Source organism: Dermacentor andersoni, chromosome 11 (genome assembly GCF_023375885.2).
Source record: "Dermacentor andersoni chromosome 11, qqDerAnde1_hic_scaffold, whole genome shotgun sequence".
Taxonomy (NCBI): Eukaryota; Metazoa; Arthropoda; class Arachnida; order Ixodida; family Ixodidae; genus Dermacentor; species Dermacentor andersoni.
Window position 1 is genome coordinate 113,573,140 of NC_092824.1, and position 9,910 is coordinate 113,583,049.

A 9,910-nucleotide genomic window follows, 5' to 3' on the forward strand; every position below is an offset into this window, starting at 1 on the left:
TGGTAGTGTTGTTCTCTCAACAGCGAACTCTTCGAAGTATTTGAAAACTGCGGCAATGGACAACGAAGCCTGAAAGGACACGTGAATTCTTCTGCACTATTCGCTGCGCATATTGAAGACATACCACAGCTTAAGTACGTTAAAAAAGATATCTGTATGACTTATCACGCACCCCTCTCAATTGGCGTCTCTATTGTTTAGCAGGAACAGGTACGCACGCCATTCGGATTATTCGTAGGCTAAACAACCGCCGTATAAGAATGAAGGGCCACTTGAATATCGCACGTACTTTAGTGCCGTTCTGTATTTTTTCCGCGTACTTATCTCGGGCGCTCCACCCTCTTTCTCTTGGAACGAACAGCTGTGCACAGTGCTTAGCCAAAAGCTTCCTTAAAGTTATTCCAAGTATTCTGCCTCCAGAGTCGAGATTTCATTCTGTCGTGCAGCTTTCCAGGCGCTCTTCAGAAAACGCGAGACCGTTAAGACGTTCTGAAATTTTTGATTTGGCTGCCAGCGTTAATCTTGACGTGCCTCCTTGTGATACACTTCCGATTCCCGCCACCAGTTATTCCGTTACAGACGCATTTGAAGTCATCTTTCTCGTGAAAAATTTCATCGTACTGCCGTCGTGATTGCGACATGTGCGCGCATGTAGACTGCGCAAACTAAAACGCGAGAGGATTAGTTGGCTTATACATACTCTCCTCTTGATTTTATCTGTATGTGTGGGTGTGTTTTACAAGCCCAGAGAAATGTTTTGCCCCCATGTAAGAATGTTTACGAACTTGGAAATAAACTTGCGTGAATTAACGCCGTGCGTCTATGGTCTCGCGTCGTTTTCCTTGTGAATAGTGTGTCACGAATGACGCGTTCACTACCTACAAAGTAAAACATCCGTACTTACGTTGCCGTGTAGAGTTTTCTTTGGTGAAATTCTGACGCTTGTGCACGTTCAGTCGACCGGCAACTAAAATTGTTCTGTCAAAGAGAGACGTGGGTCTCTTCATTTGAGCAATTGAACAGCACCATATAACCGCACGTCACAGCGCTACCAAACCGCTTCAAGGATTGAAAAGTAATTGGAGCGTGTTCATTGACTCCCCGGCATAAAAGTAGCGGCGCATTTACGCTACGCCGCTGCACTGTGAACGACGCAGAGTCAAGCGTCGCCGCTCAGCCAGTGTGACTGGCGGATTCCTGTGCGCATGAGCGTTGCCAGAGCGGTGATGTCCTCAGAACGAACTGCGAGAGCGTAGGCCGCGATAACGTCCTGGCTGACCAAGCTACTGGTCGAGGAATAAACAGTACTCCATGTGCCGTTCCGGTAGCCGAGTGGCTTGAGTGTTCAACTCGCATCCTTCAAGACGGTGGTTCGATTCCCGCTGCCTGCATCGTTGTGGAAAAAAAAAAGCATGGCGATGTGGGTGTCGAGGCTCGAGCTATCCTGAGGACGGCAGTTCGAATCCTGGTGCCTGCACCGTTGCAAAAAAAAAAAAAAAAAGGCAGCGATGCGGATGCCGGGTCTCGAAGTGCCGTCCACGAAGGGTCGAGGTGGACGCGATGCTGGGTCCCGGACCCTAGAGGACCACTTGCATCCTAGTACCGGCGTACGCATGGCCAGTGCGCGGATTGAAGGCGATGAGGACGTCGGCAGTAGGACGTAGATGACCCCCTGGCAGTTCCGGCACCCAGCTGTACTCTCGGCCGCCGGAATGTGGTGGATAAGAGGGAGTTTTGTGTCATGGTGCACATCATTTCCTCTCGCTATCCCCCGGGTATCCTAAGAGGGTGGATACCTGTTGCTTTTGGAGCTAGTGCGGCGGTGGGGTGGCGAACCCACCCCAGAAAGAGAGGACCCCGCCCACACGTAACAGACCCCCCCCCCCCCCAAACCAAAAAAGCCCCGACCCCCCCAAAAAAATGCCGCGCGGCCCACCTCTAAGAGCCGAACCCGCCGCGCGTCCTCTTAGAGGTCGACCTCTATAGAGCGCGGCGGGTCGTAGAGGTGGGCCGGGACGGTTTTTTTGGGGTTGTGGGGGGGGGGGGGGTTCGTCTCTTACAGGTGGGTCCGCTTTTTCGGGGGGGGGGGGGGGTTGTCTTCGCGGGTGTGTGTCACTCGTAGGGTCCGCTCCGCACTAGCTCCAAAAGCAACAGGTATCCACCCTCTTAGGATACCCGGGGGATAGCGAGAGGAAATGATGTGCACCATGACACAAAACTCCCTCTTATCCACCACATTCCGGCGGCCGAGAGTACAGCTGGGTGCCGGGACTGCCAGGGGGTCATCTGCGTCCTACTGCCGACATCCGCATCGCCTTCAATCCGCGCGCTGGCCATGCGTACGCCGGTACTAGAATGCAAGTGGTCCTCTGGGATCCGGGACCCAGCATCGCGTCCACCTCGACCCTTCGTGGACGACACTTCGAGACCCGGCCTCCGCATCACTGCCTTTTTTTTTTTCAGCAAAGCAGGCACCGGGATTCGAACTGCCGTCCTCACGATAGCTCGAGCCTCGACACCCGCATCGCCGTGATTTTTTTTTTCCACAACGATGCAGGTAGCGGGAATCGAACCACCGTCTTGAAGGATGCGAGTTGAACACTCATGCCACTCGGCTACCGGAACGGCACATCGAGTACTGTTTATTTCTCGACCAGTAGCTTGGCCAGCTAGGACGTTATCGCGGCCTACGCTCTCGCAGTTCGTTCTGAGAGCATCCCCGCTCTGGCAACGCTCATGCGCACAGGAATCCGCCAGTCACGCTGGCTGAGCGGCGACGCTTGACTCTGCGTCGTCCACCGTGCGGCGGCGTCGCGTAAATGCCGCCGAATCATTAGGCGCGCTTCAATTACATTTACATCCGTCACCCGGTTTGATAGCTCGGTGACGCGCTGCGATGTGCGGTGATAAGACGCCGTTCAGTTGTGTCTATGGGGCGCCTGGGGTTTGCTCATAAAACGAAGTGATGTAGTTGCGAGTTGATTAGTGACATTCCGCTGCTTGTCCACGCTGCAAGAAAACTTATCTACACGGCAACGTAAGTACGTATGTTATTTTGTAGGTAGTGAACGTGTCATTCGTATGCGATGCAGACTGTTCATGAAGAAAACAGTGAGACTAGACACGGCGTTAATTCAAAGAAAGTTTATTGAAGAAATTCGGTTTATTTCCGAGCTCGTGAAAATTCTGAAACAAGGTAAAGTATGTGTGCGTGTGTACTACTTTACACACTTTGCTTTACACACTTTACACACTTTACATACTTTGCTCAGCTTTTACTTTATGCAGTCGGAATTACGAAAATACGATGAAATTGTTTTGAATCACAAAAATATCGAATTCATCATTAACCAAATAATATCTGCCAGGAATCGGAAGTATATCGAAAGTATGCAGGTCAGAATTTCCGCTGGCCGGGAAATTAAAAGTTTCAGACCCTCTCAGCGGTAACTCGTAAATTGTGAAGAACTTCTGCAAGAGCCGAACCGCGGTAGCCGCACGGGAGAGAGCAATTTCGATTGTTGAGGTAGAATGTATGAAACAGCTTGAAGGAATTAAGCTTTCGGCTAAGCATAAGCGCACAGCTGTTCGTTCCAATAGAGGGCGGAGCACCCAAGTACGCGATAAAACTGCAAAACAGCCCGAAAGTATATGCGACAGTTAAGTGGCTCTTAATTTTCTACGCAGTTGCTTCGAGCTTTTCCCCCTTGTTCTTTGAATTATCTGCATGAGAACGAGATTGCAAAACAAAAACGTAAATCAATAACTTTACGCACATTTTTTGTTCCACTATAGGACACATACTTTTGTCTACATATAGTATGGTTCTCTCAAATTACTCATTCACATCGCTATGCCCTTCATATTCTTTCGCATCCCTCCATGTTAATCATGCCGGTTGTATCACTCATAGAATTGCGACTGACTTGCATTGCTAAGTGCATTTTTCCCCTGGTCACCACGGCTGGCTGTCACATAAACGGGCGCCGGGACCTTCAACATCTTACATTTTGTTCAGCCCTCCCTCCATTTCTTTATGGAAAAATAAACTTTATTCGATATACGATGGTTGCCGAGCTCACGCAATATGCCAACGGCACGGGTAACTTTCCCTGCTGCACAACCAATACTCAGGCGCCAGTTCAGGCGAGATGTCCATGTCACGAGATTTCTTTCAACGTACTCGACCTGGGGTCTTGAAGATGCGCTATGAATAACAGTAGAAGTGAAGCGTCAGTTCAGGCTTCGTTGTCCGCTAACGAGGCCGCTGGTGGCTGAAGTTCTGGAATACTTACTTTGCAGAGTTCGCTGTTCGAAACATTTAACACTGGCACCAATAGTATTGGGGAGTATTTAACCTTGTAATGCATAAACACAGTTCTGCATCTAAGAAAATTCCTATATTTTCCTTCATTTATTGCCATGGAGCGCCCATTCATACTAAAAGCAATAGATTGTATGAGTAGAGGTAGCTATCACTCCAGTTTCTAATTAGATTCCTAAGCTAATCCCAACTACAGCTGGCTCCAGCCAATTCACGAAGATAATTTCCAATAAGGGTCACACTTCAGTAAACTAAGAAAACAGGCTTGCTTCAGGAAGGGTTGTTCTGCAATATATCACCCCCTTGTCATCAATAACGTAATGGAGAAATGTGCAGAGTACAACAAGCCCCTCTAAAAGGCTTTCACAGATTATGAAAATGCTTTGAGTCAGACATACCAGCAGTCATAGAGGCATGACGTAATCAATTAGGACATAAGGCCCGCGTGACGATCTTGGGAAACATTTTAAAACATTCTACATTTGTTCTCCACAAGTAGAAACGTACCTATAAAGAAAGGGGTCAGGCAAGGAGACGCCATCTCTCCAATGTTATTCACTGCATGCTTGGAAAGAACACTGAAGCTATCAAAACGGGAAGGCTTAGGAGTGAGGATAAACGGCGAACATCTCAGCAACGTTCCGCTTGCACACGAGCTGTGCAGCAGTACTGGGGAGGAATTACGACAAATGATTAAGGACCTTAACAGGGAAAGTATAAGAGTGAGGCTGAAGATTATGCGGAACACAAAGATTCTGATCAATACTCTGGCAAGGGAACAAACTTCCAGGATCGCCACTCATACTGTAGTCTGTGAAGGAGCCGGTTTAACTATGTAAAAAGTCATAGAGGACACTGACCAAAAGATTGAAATTGACAGAAGAGTGAAAATAGGTTGGAGTGTATATGGCAAACACTGCCAGGTCCTGACTGGGAGCTTCACACCATCACAGAAAAGCGTCTACTATCAGTGTGCTTTATCGGCACTGACATATGGGGCAGACATTTGGAGACTCAGCAAAGAAGCTCGAGAACAACACCGCGAGAAGAGCGATGGGACGAAGAATGGTAGGTGTAACGTTAAGAGACAGGAAAAGAGCGCTTTGGACAAAAGGGTAAAGAGGGATAGCAGATATTCTAAACGACATAATTAGAAAAAATGGAGCTGGGCAGGCTATGTATTGCGTATGGATAACAGGTAGACCGTTAGAGTTACCAAATGGGTGCCAAGAAAAGGGAAGTGCAGTCGAGGCGGGATGATGAGAAAATTCGCAGGCGCAAGTTGGAAATAGTTGGCACAGGATAGCGGTAATTGGGGATCGTTGGGAGAAGACCGTCAGTAGTGGACATAAAAATAGGCTGGTGAATTAGTATCGCTGCTTGTGTTCCACACGCGCACATTTAAATCACGACGTAACAAACGGCGTGCTACATAGAATGTGCGTTGTGCATTACAGGGCTAAAAGGGTCCCGAACCACCTTGGTGAAAAACACGGTACGCTAATAGAATAGGCTGCTGTGAAGATCACATTTTCCCGCCGTGCGTGGTTTTCCGTTCTTTGGGCTATTCATGTCATCCACCAACATTACACTCGTATTTCCTCTGCCATTACCAACACGATAACTTCGTAAGCCGCCTGTTATCGGTGCTCTATTTAGATTACACCCCCCAAAACTCTCCTTATGCTACCCAGGAACTACTCCGCAAACACCATTAGCACTATTAGTTCGACTAGTGGTACACGAAGAACGAGTCGTCTTGCACGTCATCGGCGTTACACACCGCCATCGTCGTCCTCTTCTGGCCCTATGGCCAGCGCTGTGTTGAGCCTTTTTATTTTTGTGTTTGCGTAACCACGCGTAGCTGAACCTCTCCAGCCGGGCTCAGTGGCTGTTCGGATGTCTCGCTCCAAATCAAGGGACAGCCATTCTAAGTCCATGGTGGGGAGATCCTCGCCATCATCGCCGCTTCAGGTGAGCACGCTGCTGTAGAAATGTAAAAAATAAAATAAAATACGAGTACCGGCAACATCTTAAGGGAGAAAGAAATGCTTGTGGCATGTTTTGCCCAGTTTTCAGGAAATCGCATACTGTTCGATAGACAATCAGTGCTATGGATAATGGGAATTTATTTATTTATTTATTTATTTATTTACAGTACTCTACAGGCTACTTATCGGAACAATGTGTAAACGGGCTTTACACTGTTAATAGGAACTTATGGTGCCAAGTAAAGAAGAAAAAAAGCATGATACACAATGTGCGGTAAAAAACAAAGTGACCCTCAAGATACAGGGCATCATGACATGCGAAATATAAGAACATGCCCTAAACCATCTACGAGAAAATACTTATGATCGCAAAGCTCACATCAAGCAATGACGCAAATAGCAGAGTTCGTACGAACTAGACGACTAGACCAAACCTTCGAACGAGGCAAGGTTCTCGCGCGAGCACGTGCGCATAGTTGGCGTTCGGTGACATGCACGCAGCGCTACCCACGAGCTCCAGGCGGGACAATTCTAGCCGTGAAATATGTCATTTTGTGGCCCCTCTTTTTAATACCAAACAACTCTGAATATTTCAAATATTTATCTGTCAGTGGTATGCTGCTCCTTTTGTGAAGGTAGCCAAAGTTTGTGAAAAGCATAAGTCCGAGTCTGGTGCCCCTTGTATGTGCGGTATTCCATTCAGCTAAGGAGAGCGCGTGTGCCAGAATGCGAAGTTGTCTCGCAGCGTCGATCCTTGAGAGAGGAATGGGCACGCGGCGATCTTCTTTGTTTGACGTCCTAGCCGACTTATCTGCGTCATCATTTTCAATGATACCGGAATGACCTGGTATCCGCGTAAATAAGATATTATTGAGACAAGGAGAATTAAGAGAAAATGCCGGGGATTGTGGGCTGCACCTGTAATCCAGCCACTTGGAGGCTTGCACTAGAGGAAGGGTTAAGGCTGGGAGTCCTGCCACATGTTGACTGCTGTCCGGGTGTCCGCGCCAAGCTGGGCGTTGGCGTAGTGACCCCAGAGAACCCGGTGGGATCCAGGTCGCTTAACGCGGAGACAAGGAACATTAGGAGCGAAAATACGCACTGCAATGCGCGTGAGCGAGAGGCGCAATATTTCTAACAGCTCCTGCGCAAGAGTTGAGATACATATAAGACGTGTTTCTACGACGGCTATCTGAAAGCAAACTAACATTACCTAGGAGTTTCACTAGAAAAATTATGACATTTACGACCTCTTACGGAACTTTTACCAGAATTGTACAAAATATTATACGATAGGAAAGCGAAATGCATAGACAAGATTGATTTCGCTGCTGGGATCCAGTCGTGATAAATGCAGCCATTGACGCGGTGCACACGAAACAGGAAGACGAGGCGATCATTCGCCGATAACTGAAAGTTAATTCGACAGCAGCGCCGCATACATGATGTGAACGACGCAGACGCTTTCACGTTATTTTGCAATGAACATTGATTTAATAAGCAGCGCACATCTGGGTTTTTTCTTCCCACCGTGTTCATGAAGCGCGGCTTCAATGGATAAGTTTCTCTTCAACAATTTAGCAAGTTCTCTTGTGATAATACTTGTCAGGTAAAACAATTGTTGCCACGCAAGTTATTAATTTTCATTTCAGTATATTTAAAAAAGACATATAGTGAAATAAAATTTTATAGCGTCTCATTAACACTTCTATCCTGCTAATTAGAAGCATTGGCGTACTAGAGCTTAGTGAGCACGAAATCCTTCTATAGGCGATTGCATTGACAGTGCGATTAGCAATGGCAAGATTACGACGCAACATGTCACGTCTTCGAAGCGCTCACCTTGCTGGCTTGATTCGTAAAGTCGGCCTACGTGGTGCATCCCAGACTTGACCAGTTCATGACGCATGAAAGGACGGCACCGTCTTTGACCGGCAAATACGTGCATGACACGAACCCCTCGATCTCGTGCCGTTCGCTCCCGGTGCCGATGAAAAAAAAAAAAAAAAAAGCAACACACACGTATATGAGCAGCGCGGTGAAAGCGATGCGGGCACGAAACCTTGGCCTGTTCTGTACACCATCATTTCATAATCATCAGCTTGGCAATGAGCCAGAAACTCTTTCGGCCGTATACTGGCACAGATACGGCGTGATCGCCTCTGAAAGTGGTCGCCCAAGAAGTGATCGCCTCAAATGTTGCTTCCGAAACACTGGCCGTCAGCGCCTCAGTGATAGCTATCCACCTACATAGTCATTTATATACAGCAACGCCAGCTGAAATTCAAAGATACGGTCCGTGGTGTTTTACGCCAAGACATTAATAAACTGATGGGCAGTAAATGATGGACAGTAAGAGAAGAAAAGGCAAACGCAAGCGAAGCCCACGAACATAGCGCCAACTTCCAAATAATGAATCATTCCGAAAAATGCCAGGATAAATACTGTGTCTCATCAGAGGGGAGTAGCAAAACGAAAGAACCGCAATTGGAGGTTTTGCAGAAGGGCCTTGGCCATCTACTTCATAATACCGTAATTCCCCACGTGGGAGCACAAGCGATGCCATGCGCTGCTAAGGCATGACAAACCCAGCCGTCGTACGTTTTTTTACCTCATCTTTCTCGTCTGAATTTATTCGTATGAATATGCAAGATTTGGGTTTCCTTTATCTTTTGGCGATTGCTGTAAGCCTGAAAATTGGACGCCAATAGTAGTTTCTAACATTTGGCTCGGGCTCATTGGACCTTTGCTTAACGCGGCGCGCAATTTTGCCTACGTCATGTCTGATGACTGGTTGTCGAATGTGTTAGATTGCATCTATACACATGTGCCCCCTAAGGAATTCGGTGCTTGAGATGAGTTTTGCTAGAAGGATCAATTATTCGTCATAACCCTACCAGAATATTGGTGCCGAGATTACCACCTGTATATAACTGGGCTGTGCAACTTTATTTCTATCATAAGATTTCATGTTACTCGCAAGTTATGACCTTTATGGTAAGACCGAATCGACAACATGCAAGAGTAAGGCTGAATATTATTATGCAGAAGACTAAGTTACTGTTATGGAATATTATCGGCCTTCGTGAGATTGGAAGAACTGCTGAGGCTTCTTCATCATCATCATCAATCATCATCAGCCTGTCTAGGCCCACTGCAGGGCAAAGGCCTCTCCCACACTTCAACTACCCCGGTCATGTGCTAATTGTGGCCATGTTGTCCCTGCAAACTTCTTAATCTCATCCGCCCCCTAACTTTCTGCCGCCCCCTGCTACGCTTCCCTTCTCTTGGAATCCAGTCCGTAACCCTTAATGACCATCGGTTATCTTCCCTCCTCATTACATGTCCTGCCCATGCCCATCTCTTTTTCTTGATATCAACTAAGATGTCATTAACTCGCGTTTGTTTCCTCACCCAATCTGCTCTTTTCTTATACCTTAACGTTATACCAATCAATCTTCCTTCCATAGCTCGTTGCGTCGTCCTTAATTTAAGTAGAACCCTTTTCGTAAGCCTCCAGGTTTGTGCCCCGTAGGTGAGTACTGGTAAGACACAGCTGTTATACACTTTTCTTTTGAGGGATAATGGCAACCTG

At 47.3% G+C, this 9,910-nt stretch overlaps 1 long non-coding RNA gene across 1 annotated transcript; it reads right to left on the reverse strand.

Moving 5' to 3' along the window:
* Window positions 1-3,185: 3,185 nt before the first annotated feature.
* Window positions 3,186-9,479, reverse strand: LOC129386993 (uncharacterized). The gene is made up of 3 exons (XR_008614332.1): window positions 8,158-9,479; window positions 7,234-7,375; window positions 3,186-6,310 (listed from the first exon to the last, which is right to left on the reverse strand). It is a non-coding gene; the product is annotated as an uncharacterized lncRNA (long non-coding RNA).
* Between the last annotated feature and the right edge of the window lie 431 nt (window positions 9,480-9,910).